At 38.9% G+C, this 25711-nt stretch overlaps 1 pseudogene; it reads left to right on the top strand.

Moving 5' to 3' along the window:
- LOC103018671 (40S ribosomal protein SA-like) lies at nucleotides 1-1400 on the top strand (annotated as a pseudogene).
- Nucleotides 1401-25711: the final 24311 nt, after the last annotated feature.

Raw genomic sequence — 25711 nt, forward strand, 5'->3', positions numbered from 1 at the left:
ATGTCCAGAGCCCCTGATAGCCTGAAAATGAAGGAGGAGGGTGTCCTCAACTTCCTTGCAGCAGGAACCTACCTTGGTGGCATCAACCTTGACTTCCAAATGGAATACAGCATCTGTTGCCGAATCGGGTTCATTTTGCGGGATGTGCAGCAAGCCGAAATGCTGAGACACTGCAGTTTGCAGCCAGGACAGGGTTTATTCACAGGGCAACCAAGTAAGGATACGAGGATATGGGAGAACAAATCTCAAATCCGCCTCCCTGAAGGGGAGCAGGGCGGTCTGAGGTGTGGGGAGAGTGGGGAAAGGTGATTGGAAAAAGGTGCGGTAATCGTCGTTCTGCGCAGGCGTAATAAGCTACAGGCCTCCCCACGTTCCAATGAGGAGGCGCTCAGCACAATCTGAGGGTGGAGTCTTCAGCCCTCTGATGTCAAAGGTCACCGAGTGGGCACGCGTGCATGCCCTGTTGGAGGGTGGGTGGTCCTAACCAGTTTTAATCAGCTCAGATGGAACTAGACACAGCTGACTCCAAGTTCCAAGTTAGGCTACATGCTGCTTGGAGGACATGCAATTAAAATAACCTTGATTAGTGAAGGCAGATGAAATGTATTTAAGTCATGATTACCTATGGTTTCATATCTGCAAAAAGTGATGGCATCTACATCATAAATCTGAAGAGAACCTGGGAGAAGCTTCTCCTGGCAGCTTTTGCTGTTGTTGCCATTGAACACCTGGCTGATGTCAGTGTCACGTGAAATACTCCAGGAACCCCGGCGAGTGAGCCGTGCTGAAGTTTGCTGCTGCCGCTGGAGCCACTCCTCTTCCTGGCTGCTTCACTCCTGGGACCTTCACTGGCCGGATGCGAGTGGCTCTCTGACTTCTAGTGGTTACTGATCCCAGGGTTGACCACCAGCCTCTCACAGAGGCGTCTTACGTTAACCTGCCTACCGCTGCTCTGTGTAACAGACACTCCTCCGTGCTGTGTGGACACGGCCGCACCACGCACCAGCAGGAGAACTCACTCAGCTGGTCTGATGTAGTGGACGCTGCTTCAGGAAGTTCTGCACACGTACAGCACCATCTCCGGTGACCACCCCTGGGAGGTCAGGCCTGATCACTACTTCTACAGAGATCCTGAGGAGAGCGAAAAGGAAGAGCAGGCTGCTGCTGAAAAGGCCGGGACCCAGGGAGAATTCCAGGGTGAATGGACTGCTCCAGCTCCTGAGCTGACTGCTACTCAACCTGAGGCCACAGACTGGTCTGAAGGAGCACAGGTGCCCCCTGTGTCTTTCCAGCAGTTCCCTGCTGAGGACTGGAGCGCTCAGCTGGCCACCAAAGACTGGTCTGCAGCTCCCACCACTCAGACCACTGAATGGCAAGGAGCAACCACTGAGGGGTCTTAAGCTGTTCTACAGACCAGCTTAAGACTATTTCTTTTTTTTTTTTTTTTTTTACTTGATTTTATTTATTTATTTATTTATTTTTGGCTGTGTTGGGTCTTCGGTTCGTGCGAGGGCTTTCTCCAGTTGCGGCAAGCGGGGGCCACTCTTCATCGCGGTGCGGGGACCGCTCTTCATCGCGGTGCGCGGGCCTTTCTCTATCGCGGCCCCTCCCGTCGCGGGGCACAGGCTCCAGACGCGCAGGCTCAGCAATTGTGGCTCACGGGCCCAGCTGCTCCGTGGCATGTGGGATCTTCCCAGACCAGGGCTCGAACCCGTGTCCCCTGCATTAGCAGGCAGATTCTCAACCACTGCGCCACCAGGGAAGCCCAGCTTAAGACTATTTCTTGGGCTTCCCTGGTGGCGCAGTGGTTGAGAATCTGCCTGCCGATGCAGGGGACACGGGTTCGAGCCCTGGTCTGGGAAGATCCCACATGCCACGGAGCAACTAGGCCCGTGAGCCACAACTGCTGAGCCTGCGTGTCTGGAGCCTGTGCTCCGCAACAAGAGAGGCCACGACAGTGAGAGGCCTGCGCACTGCGATGAGGAGTGGCCCCCGCTCGCCGCAACTAGAGAAAGCCCTCGCACAGAAACGAAGACCCAACACAGCCAAAAATAAATAAATAAAAATAAATTAAAAAAAAAAAAGACTTTCTTAAATAGAGAATGGAAATAAGGGTGATGGGAAATAAACAGTTAAATAACAGAAAAGCAAAAAAAAAAAAAAAAAAAAAGAAAGGCCCAGGGAAGGACACATTAATCGTAATTACTACTTGCTTATCATTGAATAATATTTACAGAGTCATAATAATATCAATACTATTGTTTTAACCAAAATTTATGATGTATTTACTATGAGAGAACAGAGGAAGAGAGAGAATAGAGGAAGTGGGGGAAGAGATAAGTCAGCTAAATGCTGATTTCCTTATTAATAGAAGTCAATAGTTGACATCTAAAACTGATATATAAAAAAACAAAGTAAACATATTCTTTAGAAATACGGAAGCAATGAGGTACCACATCACACCACTCAGAATGGCCATCATTAAAAATCTATAAACAACAAATGCTGTAGAGGCTGTAGAAAAGGAGACCCTCCTACATTGTTGATGGGAATGTAAGTTTGTACAGCCACTATGGAAAACAGTATGGAGGTTCCTCAGAAAACTAAAAATAGAATTACCATATGATCCAGCAATCCCACTCCTGGGCATATACCCAGACAAAACTATAATTCAAAAAGATACATGCACCCCTATGTTCATGGCAGCACTACTCACAATAGCCAAGACATGGAAACAACCTAAACGTCCATCAACAGATGAATGGATAAAGAAGATGTGGTATATATATATACAATGGAATATTACTCAGCCATAAAAAAGAACAAAATAACGCCATTTGCAGCAACATGGTTGGACCTAGAGATTGTCATACTAAATGAAGTCAGTCAGAAAGAAGACAAATACCATATGTTAACACTTACAGGTGGAATCTAAAATATGCCACAAATGAACCTGTCTACAAAACAGAAACAGAATCATGGACATAGAGAACAGACTGGTGGTTGCCAAGTGGGAGGGGATTGGAGGAGGGATGGAGTGGGAGGTTGGGGTGAGCAGATGTAAGCTTTTATATGTAGAATGGATAAATGACAAGGTCCAACTGTATAGCACAGAGAACTATATTCAATATCTTATGATAAACCATAATGGAAAAGAATATAAAAAAAGAATGTATATGTATGTATAACTGAATCACTTTGCTGTACAGTAGTAATTAACACTACACTGTAAATCAACTATACTGCAATAAAAAATTTTCAAAAACAGAAATACAGAAGCAAACGTCAGATGAAATAGCTAAAAGAATGGAAGGTACATAGGGTCACCTTCGTGGAAACTAAATGAAGGCTCCCCTTCTCCAAGACACATAAACCTGTAAGAAAGTTATTTTAATATCTTGATTTTGTAAAAGCAAAACCAAAAACACTATCGGACTTCCCTTGTGGTCCAGTGGTTAAGACTCCACAGGGGCTGGGGGTTCGATCCCTGGTTGGGGAAGTTCTGCCTGCCACGCAGTGCGGCCAAAAAGGAAAAACAAACAAAACAAACAAACAGACAAAAAATCACTGCCATTTGCAAGAAAATAATGTCTGTGCTGTGAATACACCTGCAAGGGTTACGCAGTGCACACTCTCCACAGCAACAAGCCTGCTTCCAGGGAGCAGAATGGGGTCTGCAGTGGGGAAAGGTGGGGCAGAGTATTTCCAGTTTTCTTCTACTGTTTGATTTTTTTAAACTCTGTATATCTATTACTCTGATGGCAAAGAAAGAAAAAGTGAAGGGAGGGGCTGGCTTCAGGTATGGCTAAACAGAGAAGATTCAGGTAATGTCATCAGGATCTGGATTCTGTCTCAGCAACGCAAGCACTCCTGTTAGGATCAAAAGATTGCTTCAGCCTTTACTTTCTCTCTGTGTTCCTAGTCTTGAGAAGGAGTGAGCTTTCTAGGGGTGAAAAGTTGTGGGTCAATAAATGGAGCCTGGACCAGTTAAGTGGCAGGGAAGTCACTGAAAGAACAAGACAACAACAGCAGGAAAGAACATTAACAGAGTCAAATAGGAAGAGAAGATTCAAAAAAAGGAAAACGTTTCAAATATAGCAGAAAAGTCGAGGAAAAGGAAGATGGAGAAAAGACCACGACATTGACAAGGACACTGCTGACTTCGAGAGGATAGTTCCACGGTGCAGTGGCAGTCCAGTCATTTTGTTACAGTGGTTTTCAAAGTCTAGTTCCTGGACCAGCAAACAATAGCAACACCACCTGGGAACTTGTTAGAAATGCAAATTCTTGGGTCCCACATCAGACCTTCTGAATCAGAGACTCTGGACCCGGGCCCCACCAAGCTGTGTTTTAATAAGACCTCCAGTTGCATGCTAAAGTTTGTTGGCGGTGTGAATTGGTAAAATCTCGATGTAGGACAATTTAACAGTATTGGTCATAATTAGAAATGCATATACCCTCTAACTCAGGATTTTCACTTATAGCAATGTACCCTACAGTTATTTGCATGCAGACAAAATGACTTATATACAAGGTTGTAGCATTATTGATTGGAAACTAAATGTCCATCAATGGGGACTGGTAAAATCTACAGTGATGCAGCTATTCTATACAATGCTATGTAGCTATAATAAAAATGAGGAAACTCTTCATGCACTGATGTCCCCCAGATAAATTATACCCATATCTCCAGATTAAGTTGCAAAAACAAGGTGCAAAATAGCATGTGTGGTGTGCTGTCATTTGTGTAAAATAGGAAAGGAACAAAATTATATGTATATATAATGCAATGACTTTATGTATGTTGACAAAACCTCTGGAAGGGCAAATAGGAAATAATATGGTTATCTATTGAGGGGGATGGAAACTAGGTTATAAGGAAAAGGGTGAGAGGGTGCTTGAATTGTGGGACTTTATCACTTAATCAAAAAGCATTGGGCTTCCCTGGTGGCGCAGTGGTTAAGAATCTGCCTGCCAATGCAGGGGAACCGGGTTCGAGCCCTGGTGTGGGAAGAGCCCACATGCTGCGGAGCAACTAAGCCCGTGAGCCACAACCACTGAGCCTGCGCGTCTGGAGCCTGTGCTCCGCAACGGGAGAGGCCGCGACAGTGAGAGGCCCGCGCACTGCGATGAAGAGTGGTCCCCGCTCTCCGCAGCCGGAGAAAGCCCTCGCACAGAAACGAAGACCCAACACAGCCAAAAATAAATAAATAAAGTTTAAAAAAAAAAAAAAAAAAAAGCATTTATTTTGAAATTCTCCAATGAATTCATCTCTGTATTACTCTAAAGCAGGTTATCATCAATTTTATTTTTTTGGCCGAGCCTCATAGAGTGTGGTGGGATCTTAGTCCCCCCACCAGGGATCGAACCTGGCCCAGGCAGTGAAAGCGCCAAGTCCTAACCACTGGACCGCCAGGGAATTCCCATCATCAATTTTAGTGTAGACGCTACAACACTGCCTACAATGGCCTCCCGGCCTCCAGGGTTCTCTAGTCTTGACCTGCTCCAATTCATTTCCTACACAGTTATAGGAAATGTTATATCTGCCTCTAAATCCAGATTATCAATCAAGAGAAAGACAGAGTCTTTGATACCTTACCCGAGTCCAGCAAATCCTCTTCCCAAGGTGATCAATGCTGGAAAAGATGAATCCCCATCCAAGGTGACCAGGTCTCTGTACAGATCACGCATGTGGAAACCTCAACAATATAACTGCATTAGAAGTCAGCACAGAGTTATACACATAAAGTATCAAGGGGCCATTTTATTTCTTCTTCTGTAATTGTTATTAAATATTTTGAATTTCAGATCCAAACTAGAAAATTTTACTTTAAACACATTTGATATTTTTAGTTAATATGTAACAAGATCACAGAAAGTAGGCTTTATATCTTTACCTAACCCTTCTTACTCTGGCATCTGAGGTTTGGGAGCAGAGGGAGAGGAGAACAGCTAGTGTTCGGTTGTGTAGTGACAGCTTCTGTGTGTGTGTGTGTGTGTGTGTGTGTTAAGAACACTTAACGTGAGATCTACCCTCTGAACATTGTAAGTGTACGATACGATATTGTTAACTATAAGCACGATGTTGTACAGCAAATCTCTAGAACTCTAGTCTTGCACAACTGTCTGTTCTACCTGCGAGAAGCGTGGATCCAGAAGGGCTTTATATAGGAGGTGATTTTGAGCTGAGTTGAGTCATAAAGTTATTTATTATAAGGACATAGTAGGGAAGGTTACTCCAGGGAGAGGGAGGAACAAGAGTAAACTCATGCAGAGAGCTAAGCTGATACTATGGTCTGGAGTAACGGTAAATCTGGAAAAGTAGGGACGGGCTGGATTATGAAGGGCTTTTATCCCTTAGGAGGGAGTTTGGACTTTATCCTGTAGACAACAGAAGCTGTTGAAGAGTTGGTTTTTTTTTTACAGTGAAATATGCAGATCTTTATTATACAGTGCAGTGAGTTTGGGCAACTGTGTACACCAAAGTAACTACCACCCCAGTCAAAGTACAAAGCATTTCCATCAACCCAGAAAAGTCTCCTGGGGCCAGTGGTGTGCAGGAGATAGCTCCCACACAGGCAATTCCAGACATCTCATCCCCATATCCTGTTGTTACCTTAAAGAGGGCCATGATGGGAAATCAGCAAATACTACAAACCAGAGATTCCCCCATGCCCCGCTGCCCCCGAGAGCCAGTTTTCCAGCAAACTGCTGTTCATGCCCCTTCTCAGTCAATCCTCCAAGCCCAGAGAGGCAAATCAACATAGGTTTACTTTTGCTTGTTCTTGAACTTCACACAAATGGAATTACATTTTGCATACTGTTTTCTTCCATCAACATGATGTCTGTGAGATTCATCAGTGCTGTGATTTATTAGTAATTTGTTCCCTTTCTGTTGCTAAGCACCATTCCAGTGTACAAATAAACTGTATTTTTTCAAATTTCTTGTTGAAGGACATTCATTTGTTTCCAATTTGGAACTATTAATTTTTATTTATTTTTTCCACCTTTATGGAGGAGTAATTGACAAATAAAATGTTTATACTTAAAGTGTATAACTGGATGATTTGATGTACATATGCGTTGTGAAATGATTACCAAATTCAAGTCAATTAACAGCCATCACCTCACATAGTTAACTCGTTTTTGTTTGTGTGCTGAGAACACAACATACAGTCTCCTCTCTGCAAATTTCAAGTGTACAATTCCATATTATCAACTATAGTTACCATGCTGTACATTAGACCCTCAGAATGTATTTATTTATAGCTGAAAGCTTGTACCCAATTTTTAAAAAGCTCCTGTAGACATTCTTGTGCAAGTATTTTCATGATCATATGTTTTAATTTATCTTGGGCAAATACCCAGAAGTGGAATTTATGGGTCATAGAATAGGCTTATTTTTAACTTTGTAAGAAAGTGCCAGAAAGTTTTCCAAAGGGGTAGTAGTGCACAAGCGATGTATGAAAGTTCTGGTGGCTCCAGATACTTGCCAGCATTTGATGTCACAATGCCTTTTTACATTTAACCATTCCAATGTGTATGAAGTAATATCACTTCATGGGATTTTGATCTGCATTTCCCTGAAGACTAATTATATCACACATATTTTTGTGGGCTTGTTAGCTATTCCTTTATCTTCTTTGGTATTGTGTCTGATAGAATTTTGCAGAGTATTTGATAGAATTCATCAGCAAAATGATCTGGGCTTGGAGTTGTCTTTGGGGAAGGTTTTTGATAATGAATTAATAACTTTAGTAGATATTCAGGTTTTCTAATTCATTTTATTAGTTTTGGTAAGTTGTGTTTTTCAAGGAATTTGTCCATTTTTTTCTAAGTTGTTGAATTTATTAGCCTAATGCTTTACTTTTCATAATATTCCCTTATTATCCTTTTTTTTAATTTTTGAATTTTATTTTATTTACTTTTTTATACAGTAGGTTCTTATTAGTCATCAACTTTATACACATCAGTGTATACATGTCAATCCCAATCGCCCAATTCATCACACCACCATCCCCACCCCACCGTGGCTTTCCCCCCTTGGTGTCCATACGTTTGTTCTCTACATCTGTGTCTCAACTTCTGCCCTGCAAACCGTTTCATCTGTACCATTTTTCTAGGTTCCACATACATGAATTAATATACGATATTTGTTTTTCTCTTTCTGATTTACTTCACTCTGTATGACAGTCTCTAGATCCATCCACGTCTCCACAAATGACCCAATTTCGTTCCTTTTTATGGCTGAGTAATATTCCATTGTATATATGTACCACAACTTCTTTATCCATTCATCTGTCAATGGGCATTTAGGTTGCTTCCATGACCTGGCTATTGATAGTGCTGCAATGAACATTGGGGTGCATGTGTCTTTTTGAATTATGGTTTTCTCTGGGTATATGCCCAGGAGTGGGATTGCTGGGTCGTATGGTAGTTCTAGTTTTAGTTTTTTAAGGAACCTCCATACTGTTCTCCATAGTGGCAGTATCAATTTACATTCCCACCAACAGTGTAAGAGGGTTCCCTTTTCTCCACACCCTCTCCAGCATTTGTTGTTTGTAGATTTTCTGATGATGCCTATTCTAACTGGTGTGAGGTGATACCTCACTGTAGTTTTGATTTGCATTTCTCTAATAATTAGTGATGTTGAGCAGCTTTTCATGTGCTTCTAGGCCATCTGTATGTCTTCTTTGGTGAAATGTCTACTTAGGTCTTCTGCCCATTTTTGGATTGGGTTGTTTGTTTCTTTAATATTGAGCTGCATGAGCTCTTTATATATTTTGGAGATTAATCCTTTGTCTGTTGATTCATTTGCAAATATTTTCTCCCATTCTGAGGGTTGTCTTTTCGTCTTGTTTATGGTTTCCTTTGCTGTGCAAAAGCTTTTAAGTTTCATTAGGTCCCATTTGTTTATTTTTGTTTTTATTTCCATTACTCTAGGAGGTGGATCAAAAAAGATCTTGCTGTGATTTATGTCAGAGTGTTCTTCCTATGTTTTCCTCTGAGTTTTATAGTGCCTGGTCTTACATTTATGTCTCGAATCCATTTTGAGGTTATTTTTGTGTATGGTGTTAGGTAGTGTTCTAATTTCATTCTTTTACATGTAGCTGTCCCGTTTTCCCAGCACCACTTATTGAAGAGATTGTCTTTTCTCCATTTTATATCCTTGCCTCCTTTGTCATAGATTAGTTGACCATAGGTGCGTGGGTTTATCTCTGGGCTTTCAATCTTGTTCCATTGATCTATGTTTCTGTTTTTGTGCAAGTACCATATTGTCCTGATTACTGTAGCTTTGTAGTATAGTCTGAAGTCAGGGAGTCTGATTCCTCCAGCTCTGTTTTTTTTCCCTCAAGACTGCTTTGGCTATTCGGGGTCGTTTGTGTCTCCATACAAATTTTAAGATTTTTTTGTTCTAGTTCCGTAAAAACTGCCATTGGTAATTTGATAGGGATTGCACTGAATCTGTAGATTGCTTTGGATAGTATAGTCATTTTCACAATATTGATTCTTCCAATCCAAGAACATGGTATATCTCTCCATCTGTTGGTATCATCTTTAATTTCTTTCATCAGTGTCTTATAGTTTTCTGCATACAGGTCTTTTGTCTCCCTAGGTAGGTTTATTCCTAGGTATTTTATTCTTTTTGTTGCAATGGTAAATGGGAGTGTTTCCTTAATTTCTCTTTCAGATTTTTCATCATTAGTGTATAGGAATGCAAGAGATTTCTGTGCATTAATTTTGTATCCTGCAACTTTACCAAATTCATTGATTAGCTCTAGTAGTTTTTTGGTGGCATTTTTAGGATTCTCTATGTATAGTATCATGTCATCTGCAAACAGGGACAGTTTTACTTCTTCTATTCCAATTTGTATTCTTTTATTTCTTTTTCTTCTCTGATTGCTGTGGCTAAGACTTCCAAAACTATGTTGAATAATAGTGGTGAGAGTGGATATCCTTGTCTTGTTCCTGATCTTACAGGAAATACTTTCAGTTTTTCACCATTGAGAATGATGCTTGCTGTGGGTTTGTCGTATATGGCCTTTATTATGTTGAGGTAGGTTCCCTCTATGCCCACTTTCTGGAGAGTTTTTATCATAAATGGGTGTTGAATTTTGTCAGAAGCTTTTTCTGCATCTATTGAGATGATCATATGGTTTTTATTCTTCAGTTTGTTAATATGGTGTATCACATTGCTTGATTTGCATATATTGAAGAATCCTTGCATCCCTGGGATAAATCCAACTTGATCATGGTGTATGAACCTTTTAATGTGTTGTTGGATTCTGTTTGCTAGTATTTTGTTGAGGATTTTTGCATCTATATTCATCAGTGATATTGGTCTGTAATTTTCTTTTTTTGTAGTAGCTTTGTCTGGTTTTGGTATCAGGGTGATGGTGGCCTCATAGAATGAGTTTGGGAGTGTTCCTTCCTATGCAATTTTTTGGAAGAGTTTGAGAAGGATGGGTGTTAGCTCTTCTCAGAATGTTTGATAGAATTCACCTGTGAAGCCATCTGGTCCTGGACTTTTGTCTGTTGGAAGATTTTTAATCACAATTTCAATTTCATTACTTGTGATTGGTCTGTTCATATTTTCTATTTCTTCCTGGTTCAGTCTTGGAAGGTTATACCTTTCTAAGAATTTGTCCATTTCTTCCAGGTTGTCCATTTTATTGGCATAGAGTTGGTTGTAGTAGTCTCTTAGGATGCTTTGTATTTCTGCAGTGCCTGTTGTAATTTCTCCTTTTTCATTTCTAGTTTTATTGATTTGAGTCCTCTCCCTCTTTTTCTTGATAAGTCTGGCTAATGGTTTACGAATTTTGTTTATCTTCTCAAAGAACCAGCTTTTAGTTTTATTGATCTTTGCTATTGTTTTCTTTGTTTCTATTTCATTTATTTCTGCTCTGATCTTGATGATTTCTTTCCTTCTGCTAACTTTGGGTTTTGTTTGTTCTTCTTAGTTCCTTTAAGTGTAAGGTTAGATTGTTTATTTGAGATTTTTCTTGTTTCTTGAGTAGGCTTGTATAGCTATAAACTTCCCTCTTAGAACTGCTTTTGTTGCATCCCATAGGTTTTGGATCATCGTGTTTCCATTGTCATTTGTCTCTAGGTATTTTTTGATTTCCTCTTTGATTTCTTCAGTGATCTCTTGGTTATTTAGTAACGTATTGTTTAACTTCCATGTGTTTGTGTTTTTACGTTTTTTTCCCTGTAATTCATTTCTTTTTTTTAATAAATTTATTTATTTATTTATTTATTTATTTATTTATTTATTTATTTTTGGCTGTGTTGGGTCTTCGTTTCTGTGCGAGGGCTTTCTCCAGCTGTGGCGAGTGGGGGCCACTCTTCATCGCAGTGCGCGGGCCTCTCACTGTCACGGCCTCTCCCGTTGCGGAGCACAGGTTCCAGACGTGCAGGCTCAGTAGTTGTCGCTCTTGGGCTTAGTTGCTCCGCAGCATGTGGGATCTTCCCAGACCAGGGCTCGAACCTATGTCCCCTGCATTGGCAGTCAGATTCTTTTTTTTTGTTTTTTAGAAATAAGAGTTGCTATCCCATCTTTTTTTTTTAATTAATTAATTTATTTATGGCTGTGTTGGGTCTTTGTTTCTGTGCGAGGGCTTTCTCTAGTTGTGGTGAGCGGGGGCCACTCTTCATCGCGGTGCGCGGGCCTCTCACTGTTGCGGCCTCTCTTGTTGCGGAGCACGGCTCCAGATGCGCAGGCTCAGTAGTTGTGGCTCACGGGCCTAGTTGCTCCATGGCATGTGGGATCCTCCCAGACCAGGGCTCGAACCCATGTCCCCTGCATTGGCAGGCAGATTCTCAACCACTGCACCACCAGGGAAGCCCCCCTGTAATTCATTTCTAATCTCATAGTGTTGTGGTCAGAAAAGATGTTTGATATGATTTCAATTTTCTTAAATTTATTGAGGCTTGATTTGTGACCCAAGATGTGATCTATCCTGGAGAATGTTCCGTGCACACTTGAGAAGAAAGTGTAATCTGCTGTTTTGGATGGAATGTCTTATAAATATCAATTAAATCTATCTGGTCTATTGTGTCATTTAAAGCTTCTGTTTCCTTATTTATTTTCATTTTGGATGATCTGTCCATTGGTGTAAGTGAGGTGTTAAAGTCCCCCACTATTATTGTGTTACTGTCGATTTCCTCTTTTATAGCTGTTAGCAGTTGCCTTATGTATTGAGGTGCTCCTATGTTGGGTGCATATATGTTTATAATTGTTATTTCTTCCTCTTGGATTGATCCCTTTATCATTATGTAGTGTCCTTCTTTGTCTCTTGTAACATTCTTTATTTTAAGGTCTATTTTATCTGATATGAGTGTTGCTACTCCAGCTTTCTTTTGATTTCCATTTGCATGGAATATCTTTTTCCATCCCCTCACTTTCAGTCTGTATGTGTCCCTACGTCTGAAGTGGGTCTCTTGTAGACAGCATATATATTGATCTTGTTTTTGTATCCATTCAGCAAGCCTGTGTCTTTTGGTTGGAGCATTTAATCCATTCACGTTTAAGGTAATTATCAATATGTATGTTCCTATGACCATTTTCTTAATTGTTTTGGGTTTGTTTTTGTAGGTCCTTTTCTTCTCTTGTGTTTCCCACTTAGAGAAGTTCCTTTAGCATTTGTTGTAGAGCTGGTTTGGTGGTGCTGAATTCTCTCACCTTTTGCTTGTCTGTTAAGCTTTTGACTTCTCCATCGAATCTGAATGAGATCCTTGCCAGGTAGAGTAATCTTGGTTGTAGGTTCTTCCCTTTCACCACTTTAAGTATATCCTGCCACTCCCTTCTGGCCTGGAGAGTTTCTGCTGAGAAATCAGCTGTTAACCTTATGGGAGTTCCCTTGTATGTTATTTGTCATTTTTCCCTTGCTGCTTTCAATAATTTTTCTTTGTCTTTAATTTTTGCCAGTTTGATGACTATGTGCCTTGGCATGTTTCTCCTTGGGTTTATCCTTTATGGGACTCGCTGTGCTTCCTGGACTTGGGTGGCTATTTCCTTTCCCATGTTAGGGAAGTTTTCGACTATAATCTCTTCAAATATTTTCTCTGGTCCTTTCTCTCTCTCTTCTCCTTCTGGGACCCCTATAATGTGAACGTTGTTGCATTTAATGTTGTCCCAGAGGTCTCTTAGGCTGTCTTCATTTCTTTTCATTCTTTTTTCTTTAGTCTGTTCCACAGCAGTGAATTCTGCCATTCTGTCTTCCAGGTCACTTATCCGTTCTTCTGCCTCAGTAATTCTGTTACAGTTATTCTGCTATTGATTCGTTCTAGTGTAGTTTTCATTTCAGTTATTGTATTGTTCATCTCTGTTTGTTTGTTCTTTAATTCTTCTAGGTCTTTGTTAAACATTTCTTGCATCTTCTTGATCTTTGCCTCCATTCTTTTTCTGAGGTCCTGGATCATCTTCACTATCATTATTCTGAATTCTTTTTCTGGAAGGTTGCCTATCTCCACTTCATTTAGTTGTTTTTCTGGGGTTTTATCTTGTTCCTTCATCTGGTACATAGCCCTCTGCCTTTTCATCTTGTCTGTCTTTCTGTGAGTGTGGTTTTTCTTCCACAGGCTGCAGGATTGTAGTTCTTCTTGCTTCTGCTGTCTGCCCTCTGGTGGATGAGGCTATCTAAGAGGCCTGTGTAATTTTCCTGATGGGAGGGACTGGTGGTGGGTAGAGCTGACTGTTGCTCTGGTGGGCAGAGCTCAATAAAACTTTAATCCACTTGACTGCTGACGGGTGGGGCTGGGTTTCCTCCCTTTTGGTTGTTTGGCCTGAGGCAACGCATCATTGGAGCCTACCTGGGCTCTTTGGTGGGGCCAATGACAGACTCTGGGAGGGCTCAAGCCAAGGAGCACCCCCAGAACCTCCGCCGCCAGTGTCCTCATCCCCACGGTGAGCCACAGCCACCCCCCACCTCTGCAGGAGACCCTCCAACACTAGCAGGTAGGTCTGGCTCAGTCTCCCCTGGGGTCACTGCTCCTTCCCCTGGGTCCCGATGCGCACACTACTTTGTGTGTGCCCTCCAAGAGTGGAGTCTCTGTTTCCCCCAGTCCTGTCGAAGTCCTACAATCAAATCCCACTAGGCTTCAAAGTCTGATTCTCTAGGAATTCCTTCTCCCATTGCCGGACCCCCAGGTTGGGAAGCCTGACGTGGGGCTCAGAACCTTCACTCCAGTGGGTGGACTTCTGTGGTATAAGTGTTCTCCAGTCTGTGAGTCACCCACCCAGCAGTTATGGGATTTGATTTTACTGTGATTGCGCCCCTCCTACCATCTCATTGTGGCTTCTCCTTTGTCTTTGGATGTGGGGTACCCTTTCTGGTGAGCTCCAGTGTCCTCCTGTTGATGATTGTCCTGCAGCTAGCTGTGATTCTGGTGTTCTCACAAAAGGGAGTGACAGCACGTCCTTCTACTCCGCCATCTTGGTTCTGTGCCAGCTGTTGAAGACTTTTAATCAGGGAGATAAACCTGGTCATATTTGTCTTTTAGAAATATCTCTCTGGTAGTCGTGTGGAAGATGGGGTGGAGAGGTGTCAAATTGGAGACTGGGACTCCAGTTGGGAGGCCATAGTCTAGATAAGATGAAGAGAACCTTGAACCAAGTCACCAGTGATGGGGCTGTAAAGGAAGGGGGGCATTGGAGTGAAATTAAGGAAGCCCAATTTGCTAAATTTGGTGACTGAATGGATCTGGGGGGAGAGAGAGAGAGAAGCATCACATAGTTTCTGACTTGGATGCCTGAGTGAGTGGACTGCGATGCCCTTCATGGAAATGAGAGATGGCAGAAGGAAGTGCAAGATCGCGGAAGGGAGGAGCAGTAAGGTGCCTGTGAGATAGCCAAGGGGTACTGGCTGTTGAATATATTGTGTCTGTAAAGATACAGATTGAGGAGTCATAACCATTTACAGGTGGTCCTTGGAGTGACGACTAGATGGAAAACTCTATGAAATGAAAAGAAAACCAAGGACAAAGACCAGGGAAATACTGAAGAAGAAGACAAAAAGACTGAGAAGAATAGCTAGTGAGGTGGAAAGGAAACTAGGATTGAGTGCCAGGAAAGATTTTCCATAATAAAGGACTCTACCTGGTGTCAAAACCATAAATAAATTAAGGAGGGTGAAAACTGTGGTGGGCATTTTTCTTTTCTTTTTTTTTTTTTAAATTTTTCATTTATTTATTTTTGGCTGTGTTGGGTCTTCGTTTCTGTGCGAGGGCTTTCTCCAGTTGCGGCGAGTGGGGGCCACTCTTCATCGTGGTGCGTGGGCCTCTCACTGTCACAGCCTCTCCCGTTGCGGAGCACAGGCTCCAGATGCGCAGGCTCAGCAGTTGTGGCTCACGGGCTTAGTTGCTCCGTGGCATGTGGGATCTTCCCAGACCAGGGCTCGAACCCGTGTCCCCTGCATTGGCAGGCAGATTCTTAACCACTGCGCCACCAGGGAAGCCCCGGCATTTTTCTTTTTTGACCATCCTACCTCATTTTCCCTCTTTTGATAAGAGCACCCCAATTTCCTCTTACTGAATTACACTTCTCTCAACATGTGCACCTGTGGTAGAACTTTCAGGGCATTCTGCTCTGTCATTCTAAGCCATGGGATGGGTGTGTGACCCAAGCTCATCAAATTGGATGCGCTGACCTGGGACTTGGAAACTTGAACTAAGTGATCCAGGAGAGATCCCTGATAAGACGGTTGATTAGCTCTTGCTACCTACACATTTTTCTTTAATTTCAGAGACTGTGATATCCTTCCAGTAAGTTCCTCTGACGTGTAAGTTAGCAAGTGCTGGTTTATGATCCTTCTAACTAAAGAACCTTAATTGGATTCAGCCATTAAGAGGTCACTGATGGCTTTACCTGAGTAGTTTCTTGAGGTGAAGGGTGAAAGGCTGATTGAAGAGGGAATGGAAGGTGAGGAAGTAGACATAGTAATTGTATACTAATCTTCCGGGAGTTTATTTTGGAAGAGAAGGTGTTAGGGAAATAGCTAATAATTTTAAGCCATGTTTGAAGCTGCGTTTTGCTAAGATAACTGAAAAGAGAGTTCCTAAAAATCAGGCAGCTATGATTCTGTGGTTTTAGTGTTGATTTCTCTAATTTTTAGTGATATTTAGCTTATCAACATATTTCAACTGTTCTTATTAGTAATATTGACAAACCCACACCTGATGGCAAATTGCTTTTTAAAGTGTACTTTAGAATAAAGGTTTGTTTGATCTGATACATTGATAGAAAACAATTTGAAAAAAACAAGTATAACCACTGCCATAGGTTTCATCTGAAAAGATGTCCAATGCACCAAATAAAAGATTAAATTTTAAGATAATTTGATTTCTAACTTTTAGAAATACACATAAAATAAGGCATCTTTTCCTTCTCTAGCCAAACTTGGAGTGAGTCGCTATATGTTTTTCTGCCCTCCAGTGGTTGTCAAAGAGCATTAAGAAATTTATCATCTGTTTTAAAGTATTGTATATTATAAGAATATATTTTCTTCAAGACAGACTTTTTTATTTTAGGAATTCAAAGTGATTTATAAACGTGTCAGCATTCACTAGAGGCACATGCTATTCTTGAAAATGGGCGGACTCATAAAGCAACATCAATCTCAGCGTAAACTGACTTCAGACAACCAGTAGGTGGAGGAATTTCCAAAGCTAAGAACCACCGCACTCCCCAAACCTGCCTTCAGAATCTGAGAATCTTAAAAGTCATCCATCCAGTCTTCGTTTTATCCTAACAGAAACCAAGGACTGTTGACTAGCTTCACGTTATGTATGTTGACTAGTTTTGAGTTACATACACATATAGAGCCCAGGAAATTCCAGTAAAAGGAAAGACTATTTTAGGTTAGGATTAGATTTTACCTGCGAAATATGAGCATTGGGAGTGAGGTGAAAGCTTTTTAGGTATGGATAGCATGAGATAAAAAGCTGAAAATAAGTAGGGTGTATGAAGAAAATGACTATGACATAAGGGAGGAAACAGGCCAGAAAGAGAGAGCCCTGGTGAGATGTTGGAAAGTGTTAGGATTTGCAGAAAGGTCACAGAAGGAGGCTGAGTTTGGCTTTGGTCCAGTCAGCAATGGAAAACTGTTAAGAAAGACAAAGAACAAATATTTTAAGCTATCGAGTGTTGGTACATCATAATGAACGTGAAAAGCATTGATTTGCCTCTGTCAGCTGCTCCTTTATTTAACAACACCGGAAGCAACCAATCCAGGGGGAAAAGCCACGGAAGCTTTTGAGCACCCAGGTCAATTTAGTCCTCACCTTCCTAACTCAGATTCTTATCTTTATGATAAAGCGGGGTACCCTGCCAGGCCAGTCTGCAGTTGTAACATGTAGGACATTAACTGAAACTTCAAATCAGCTTCATCCAGTGCCCACTCTATTCTTGGCCCCCCTCACTCTTGCGGTCAAAAGAATGAAAAATTCCACAATTCTGCTGGTTTCTTCTCCATTTTCTCTCTTATCATAGAGTTTTGTTGACCTGTATACTCTTTTCTAAATTTAATACCCTGGCTCAATTTATTCTCACTAGCTAGCCATGATAACGTACCTGCTTTTTATACACTAGCCTGACCCACTCCCACCCGATCAGTTCCGTGCATAAATAGGCCATATCATGTTTTTGCCTATCGGACTGGAAACATTACTAAGACTGATGGTACCCAGTGTTGATGAGGTATGGAGAAACAGGCTCACTCACAGTTTGTGGAAGTGTAATTTTGCACAACTTTTTAAAAGGACAATTTGGCAGCAACCATCAACATTAAAAAATATCAGACTTGTGATTCTTTAATCCCGCTTTTAGGAATCTACCTTATAGACATATGAGCACTAGGGTAAAAGATGCAAGTCAAGCATATTTCCTGTAGGATTATTTATAAAAGTAAAACAATAAAAAGAAATGAGCTAGTCATCAAAAATTAAAAGATTAGAAAGTAGAATGATAGTATAACTTGTAAACAAATCCAATAACTAGTTCTTTGAAGAAAAAACAATACATAAAATTCTGGCAATGTTAATTAAGAAAAAAGAAGAAATTCCAGCTATAGGACATTAAGAATGGGAAAGAACATATAATTTATAATACTGAAACAATTAAAAAATAAACAGAATATGATGTTCAATTTCATTCCAACAAATTTGAAAACCCAGAAGAAATGGATTATTTCCTAGAAAAGACAGATTGCCAAAATTAACTCAAGAAGACAATATCCAGTAAGAGAACCTCAGTCCTACAACCTCAAGGAATTGAATTCTACTAATAACCTGAATGATCTTGGAAGAGGACCCCAAGCCTTAGATGAACACTAGATGAGAACACAGATTGACTGGCATCTTGATCTGATTTCGGTCTGTGAGACCCTGACCAGAGCACTCAAATACATCATGCTCAGACTTCAGACTGCATAAACTAGAGATAGTAATGGCCATTAAGTTTGTAGTAATGTGTTATGCAGCAATAAAAACTAACACATACACATAGTTTTTCTGAGAGTTATATTTTCACTGTGAATTACATCCCTCATCATTATAAAATAAACTTTATTGTTCTGTTTAATATATTTACTTTGAATTTTATTGTATTATATATATTATTAGTATTGTGACTCCTGCTTTCTTATTGTTTGCATTTATTTAATATCCCTTTGCCCATCCTTTTAGCTGTAATATTTTGAGATACTTTGTTTTAGATCTGGCTTTTAAAAACAGTGTATATAATTGTTGAATCAAGTTTTTCTATTCTCATGATATAATTTATCACATTTATACCTATTTTTATACTATCTTTGGTCTATTTTTTCTATTGCTCTATTTTTACTATTTCATTCTTCCTTTTATTTTCTGTACTTTGTATATAATTATTTTTTGTGTTTTCTCTTTTCTAGTGTTTTAGAAAGTATGCATTTATCTTTAAAATAATTTTTAAGAAATTGAAAAGAAAATGTAAGTTTCTCTAAAGAATTCTTCCAACTATAATTTTGCTCAAAGCAGGGACCATGCCTCTTGCCCCTTGTATCCTTAGTACCAATTACACAGAAGTACTTTAAAAATGTTTAATCTGCTGAATTGAAATCACTAGGTTCTAAACACTTGTGCTGTTAAATAGATTTTATCACTCTTTCTGTAAAATAAGCATTTAAAAATAACATTTGATTTTGCCATTCAGACTGTTTTTCAAGTTGATTATAAAACATTTTCTTCATGTATACTCTTTTGAAACAAAAACCTATAATTTGAATCAGATAAAATAAATTGATGAAAAGGTAATTCTCTTCTTTTGAATATATTTTTAAAATTATTGGATGTTTAGTAATCACTAAGAATTATGAGAAATTTAATAACCAAATGCTCATGTTTACTCTGACAAATTCAAACAATAAGAAGAATCGAAAGTGGAAAGATTCTTTCCTCCAACCCCATACTCTGAATATAGCCTTTGTTGCCATTTTAGTGTGTATCTTTCTATATTTTTCTCTATGATATAATAGTAACTAAAGCTTCTATGACCTGTACTGTGTGCTATATTTATTTACTCCCTAAAACAACCCAACAGCTAAGTACTATTATTATCATAGCTATATTAAAGATGAACAAACCAAAGTGTAAAGAAGTGATTTTTTCCTCCCAAATTATACAGCCAGTAAGTGATAAAACTAAGATCCATGCTCTCAACCACTAAACTATACTAAACTGTCTCTCATCAAATATACATTTACATCTTTATATATAAATATAGTTCTTTTAATTACATACACTTTAATAAAAATGTTCTTACAATCTGTTTTTCTGATACATGCTCATTTTACTTAATGTACTCTGCACATCTTTCAAACTCTTTAAAGGTATTTCTAATGACTGAATCAGTAAATCAGGGGTTTCTTGGATAGCATATTAGTTTTGGTAGACTAACCTTCTCTGATAACTAAATCCAAATATGTAACAGTTTAATCACAAGGTAATTTTATTTCCCATGTAACTACGTAAAGCAGGTCAGGTCAGTGAGTGGCTGTCTTCCATATTGTAACTCAGGGACCCAGGCTCCTTCTAACTTGTTATTCTTGCATAACAATGGCATATTGTCATCTGCATGATTGAGGCTGGTTGACACATTTAGGATCTGGCTGGTGGAAGGGAAAGGGAACATGAGAAAATATGCTCTCTTAAAAGACTAAGTCCTGAAGTGGGATTTACATTACTTAATACTTACATTCCCTCAAGGAGCATCTAGTCACATGGCCAACAGACTGCAGTGGAGACTGGGAAATGCAGCCTAGTAAGGAAAGAAGAATAGATCTTGGTGTCACAACTAGTGACTCTGCCACAGGCAGTTTTGTTGTATATTTGTTTAATCATATTTGAAAAACATTTGAACACACTGATCTCATTTTAAAAGAATTACATGTCTTGAAAGGTGTCACAGGCATTTGTCAAATAGGCACATCTCTGGTTTGTGGCCGATCCAGAATGAAAACCATATCTTCTGATTCCCTGCCAAAGTTCTTTCTGATTAATGCAAGACTTATTTTACTTTTTTGAAGAGTTAATGAAGTGTGAGCTTTTTTCCCCTTAAGATAAATTCTATTGGAAATATGTCTGTCTGGTAGATGTTGAAGAGAGACTTATTTCTGTAAACTAAAGAGTATGGAATTAATTTAATTTGAGAAAATAGTTGTCCAGCCAGTTGGTAGAAACAGTCTGCAGAATGTAGACGATATTGTTGGTGTAATTATTTTAGATGCTAACAAAGGACAGAACATTTTGATAACTCTCTAGAGAACCAGACTTTAGTTGTTAATGATGGGACATCACTCCCTGAATTCCACATCCACTGAATGGGCTTATATTAACTTATTCTTTTTATTCAGACAATTACACATGACCTGTAAATGAGCATATAGTAAAACATTGACCACTTAATCAGGTAACTTGGATGGGTAATTTGATTACCTTAGGTTTTCAAATATTATTTCTTTTTCAATAGGCATATACAATTAATTTCTTTTTGCCTAAGTTAGTTAGATAAATATAAAAATCTGTTTTGATTTGCCATTAAAGTCAGAGCTAAAGAAGTGAGATTCATAATGGTGGAGGAAACTCCTTTTTTTTTAATCCAACTTTTCTCTATCCCAGGATATGGAGAATATATACAATTTACAACTCCTTTAAATATCCTATTGCCATAAACTTATATCATTTTTCTGAAGACATATATGATACATGGTTCTTGTACAATATTTCTCTGGACCTCTATACATCTTTTAGTAATGCTACAGGATGATGTCTTTAAATATCCATAAAGGATCACAGATTTTATCATGTTTGATTACAGAAGGCAATTGCTCCCCCTGGAACTGACTGTCTGCATCTGCCTAACTCTGATATTTTCTCTATAGCTTTTAAGCTGAAGAGGAATACCTGAAGCACGGGGTGTCATAATATCAGCTGTACGCAGGGAAGGCTACTGGGGAACATGTGTCATTAGCTCATCCCTGCTAGGAATGTGTACCATTCATTATATGTGGGCATGATTATGCCCTATAGGGACCATGAGCAGGAAAGTACAGTCTTCCCAAACAAATCTCATCTTACCAAACAAATCTACAGAACTGTTATGTTCATGGGAAGACTTCCTATTATAAGTTTCTTGGCTTATGAGTTGAAATGAGGCCACAGAGTTATTATTAAAAATAACAAAAAAATTTTAAACATGTACCTTCTGATTAGTTTCTAAGATGAATTACTGACACCATGGAAAATTACTAATTGAATTTTAATGAAAAAACCCTTGTGATATTGGTGAATGAAATTTAATAATTAGTATCATGGTTTAGTAAGTGTGGTCAATGATGTATTTCTTTCATCTGGATCTTCATTTCAGCATGAAGTATCAGTTTTTAACTATGATGATCCTAAAAAGCAAGCTATTAAAATAAAAGTTGACTTAGAACTCAAATATTCAAAGTTGCAGTTTTAAGCAAAAATTATCTTTAAATATAAGTACCTTGCACTGGAGGGAAACCTGAAAAAAATTCTCTACCAACAGGCAAACATTATCCTTCATTAGTTACATATTCTTTGCCACATTACTAGACAGTACAGGAACAAAAAATATTTGGAGAAATATGGATGAATTATCAAGGGCTAATCTGAGTTGGTTTATTTTTCGCTTGTAGCACAGATATAAGCTTCATCATACACAGAAACATTAAAATGGTTAAACTTGCAAAAGAAATCTGTGAAAGACTATAAAATCAGCTTTTCTCAGCTGAGGCAATTAAAGTCTTTAAAATTATATCTGTATCTCAAGTGGTGCAGAAAGTGCCAATGGTTTAAAATAATTCTTTTGAAATGAACATGTTTAATGAAAGTCATTTTAAAAAATATTATACTTATGAAATGATTCTTAAGGATTTGGTATCAGACACAATGAAAAGACTCCAGACCCATATCCAACCACCTATTCTCCATTTCCAATTAAGTGTCACAAAGATGCCCTGAGCTAAACATGTTCAAGACTGAACCATGGTTCCCTCCAGATCCTGGTTCTATTTCACTGTTTCCTATCACAGGAGAGAGCTGATTTTACATCTATGATGAAAGGTATGAGGAGGCTACGACTGAAACTAGAAATGCAGATGAGGAAAATATGGTATGTGTGGGCAATGTGCATTAATTTTAGCCATGTTGAATGAAGTTGGGACAGGCAGGTTGAAATACTCTGTGGACACTTGGAGTTAAGAATCTGGGAAGGGACTTCCCTGGTGGCGCAGTGGTTAAGAATCCACCTGCCAATGCAGGGGACACAGATTTGAGCCCTGGTGCTGGAAGATTCCACATGCCGCAGAGCGACTTAAGCCCATGCACCACTACTGGGCCCGTGTGCCACAACTACTGAAGACCGCGCACCTACAGCCCATGCTCCGCAAGAAGAGAAGCCACTGCAACGAAGAGTAGACCCTGCTCACCGAAACTAGAGAAAGCCCGTGCACAGCAACGAAGACCCAATGCAGCCCAAAATAAATTAAAAAAAAAAAAAAAAGATTCTTGGGAGATGGATTTGAGTTGGAGAGTCATCTACATAGAGGTGATAGATGAAGTTAAGTGAGAGGAATGAGCATTTGAGACGGGGGAGAGGTAGAAGGGACAAGAGTCAGAGAAGTCTATTGTGTATCGCAAAATCAAAGGAAGTTTAATGAGAAACAAGAAGCATCAAGAATCTCAGTGGATGAGGGATGAGATAAAGCCACTGGATTTAATGACCTCTGAGAGTTTCTGAAACTTGGTGAGACTAGAAGCCACATTACAAGAATGATAAAAAGGGGTGTGTGTGTGTGTGTGTGTGTGTGAATGCTCACACACTCTATCCTTGCTTTATCTCTAACCGGCTGCCTGTCTTTACACAAGTTAATGTCACTGGACCTCAGCTTTTTATCTTTAAAACGAGGGGATTCCCTTGATAAACACGTCTAGATTCTAGGAAGTTGAGGTAGATATTTTCAATGAATGAAAGAGTAAATAAAACTAAGTATTTCCTACCAGTTCTAGAAATAATTTTCATAGATAAGGAGAAGTGGTTAGTACTGACTACTCACTTCAAGACATCTTGCTGTGAAAGCAAGTCTATCAGTAATAGATTAGCTAATGGAGACAGTATTATCAAGGAAAAGATTTTCAAGGCAACGAGGACTCTTGGATTATTTCATCATTTTGATCATATAAAATGATACTTTGTATTATTACAAAGTAAAGAGAGATAGGAGACCCTTGGCATTTAATTTTTCTGACACATTTTTGTTTTGACTTTTTGTGCATGTGTACATGCAATTCTGCAAAGTATGGATTTCTTACTCCTTTGACAACATTTATTAGGTCATAGCATTGGTAACACTAGAACTCAACAAAGTACAAGAAAAAAACATATTGGAAATGCAGTGTTGTCTTTGGTAATTGTTTTCCTATACACTGCCAAAGGTTTTGTTTTTGTTTTTTTCTTTTTCAATAAATCCAACCTACTCAAAAAGCCAGTAGGTGATTTAAGGCATCAAGGCTGGTAAAATAATTCTGTGAACCTCAAATGCAGATTTTCAATATCTTCAATGAAGTATTTTGAAAGGCTGATGCCAAGTCCAAAGCTGGTTGAGAGATTCCAAGAATTTTCAGTCAACTTATTTCTCATTATAAAATTATTACTATGTAATAGGTATATAGCAGTTTTTAAAATAGTCTTTTCTTGCCACTTAAATTTTTTTCCTCCAGAAATTTATAAATTTATTCTAAAAGTTATTTATATATTTAATTATATAGTACATATAATACTATATTACATTTATAAACTACATTTATTTTCTGGGATGTTTACATTAACAAAGATCAATGAAGGGGATTTTCTCAGTGAAGAGGCCTTGAATTATAAAACTGGATTCTAACTGTCACTGTTTGCAGATGACATGATATTCTATGTAGAGAACCCTAAAGCCTCCACACAAAAACTGCTAGAACTAATAAGTGAATTCAGCAAGGTAGTAGTATAGAAGATTAATAAGAAATCTGTTGCACTTCTTTACACTAATAATGAAATATCAGAAAGAGAAGGTAAAAAAAAAAAAATCCTGTTTAAAATCATGTAAAAAAAAGTACCTAGGAATAAACTTAACCAAGGAGGCAAAAGATCTATATGCTGAAAACTATAAAACACTGACAAAAGAAACTGAAGAAGATTCAAAGAAATGGAAAGATAATTTGTGTTTTTGGATTAAAAGAATATTGTTAAAATGACAATACTATGCAAAGCAATCTACAGATTTAATGCAATCCCTATCAAAATACCCACAACATTTTTCACAAAACTAGAACAAATAATCTTAAAATTTATATGGAAGCCCAAAAGACCCAGAATTGCCAAAGCAATCCTGGGAAAAAAGAACAGAGCTGGAGGTATAACCCTTCCAGACTTCAGATTATACTACAAAGCTACAGTAATAAAAACAGCATGGTAGAATAAATCTAATGGTTAAATTTCCCATTTGTATTTTATTTTCTTGAATACTTTTTTTTCATAGCTGTCTAAGAAGATTTAAAAATCATTGCACTTTGGTCAAAAAAATAATAAATTTATCTTATAAAAAAACAGCATGGTATTGGCATAAAAACAGACATATAGATCAATGGGACAGAATAGAGAGCCCAGAAATAAACCCATACACCTACCGTCAATTAATCTATGACAAAGGAGACAAGAATATACAACGGAAAAAAGACAGTCTCTACAACAAGTGGTGTTGGGAAAGCTGGACAGCTACATGTAAATCAATGAAATTAGAACATTCCCTCACACCATACACAAAAATAAACTCAAAATGGTTTAAAGACCTAAATATAAGACATGACACCATTAAACTCCTAGAAGAAAACATAGGCAAAACATTCTTTGACATAAATTGTAACAATATTTTCTTAGATCAATCTCCCAAGGCAAAAGAAATAAAAGCAAAAATAAACAAATGGAACCTAATCAAACTTAAAAGGTTTTGCACAGCAAAGAAACCGTCAACTAACAAAAAGACCTATGCAATGGGAGAAAATATTTGCAAATGATGCAACCTACAAGGAGTTAATATCCAAAATATACAAACAGCTCATACAACTCAGTATCAAAAAAACCCCAAACAACCCAATCAAAAAATGGGCAGAA

This window comes from Balaenoptera acutorostrata, chromosome 10 (genome assembly GCF_949987535.1).
Source record: "Balaenoptera acutorostrata chromosome 10, mBalAcu1.1, whole genome shotgun sequence".
Taxonomy (NCBI): Eukaryota; Metazoa; Chordata; class Mammalia; order Artiodactyla; family Balaenopteridae; genus Balaenoptera; species Balaenoptera acutorostrata.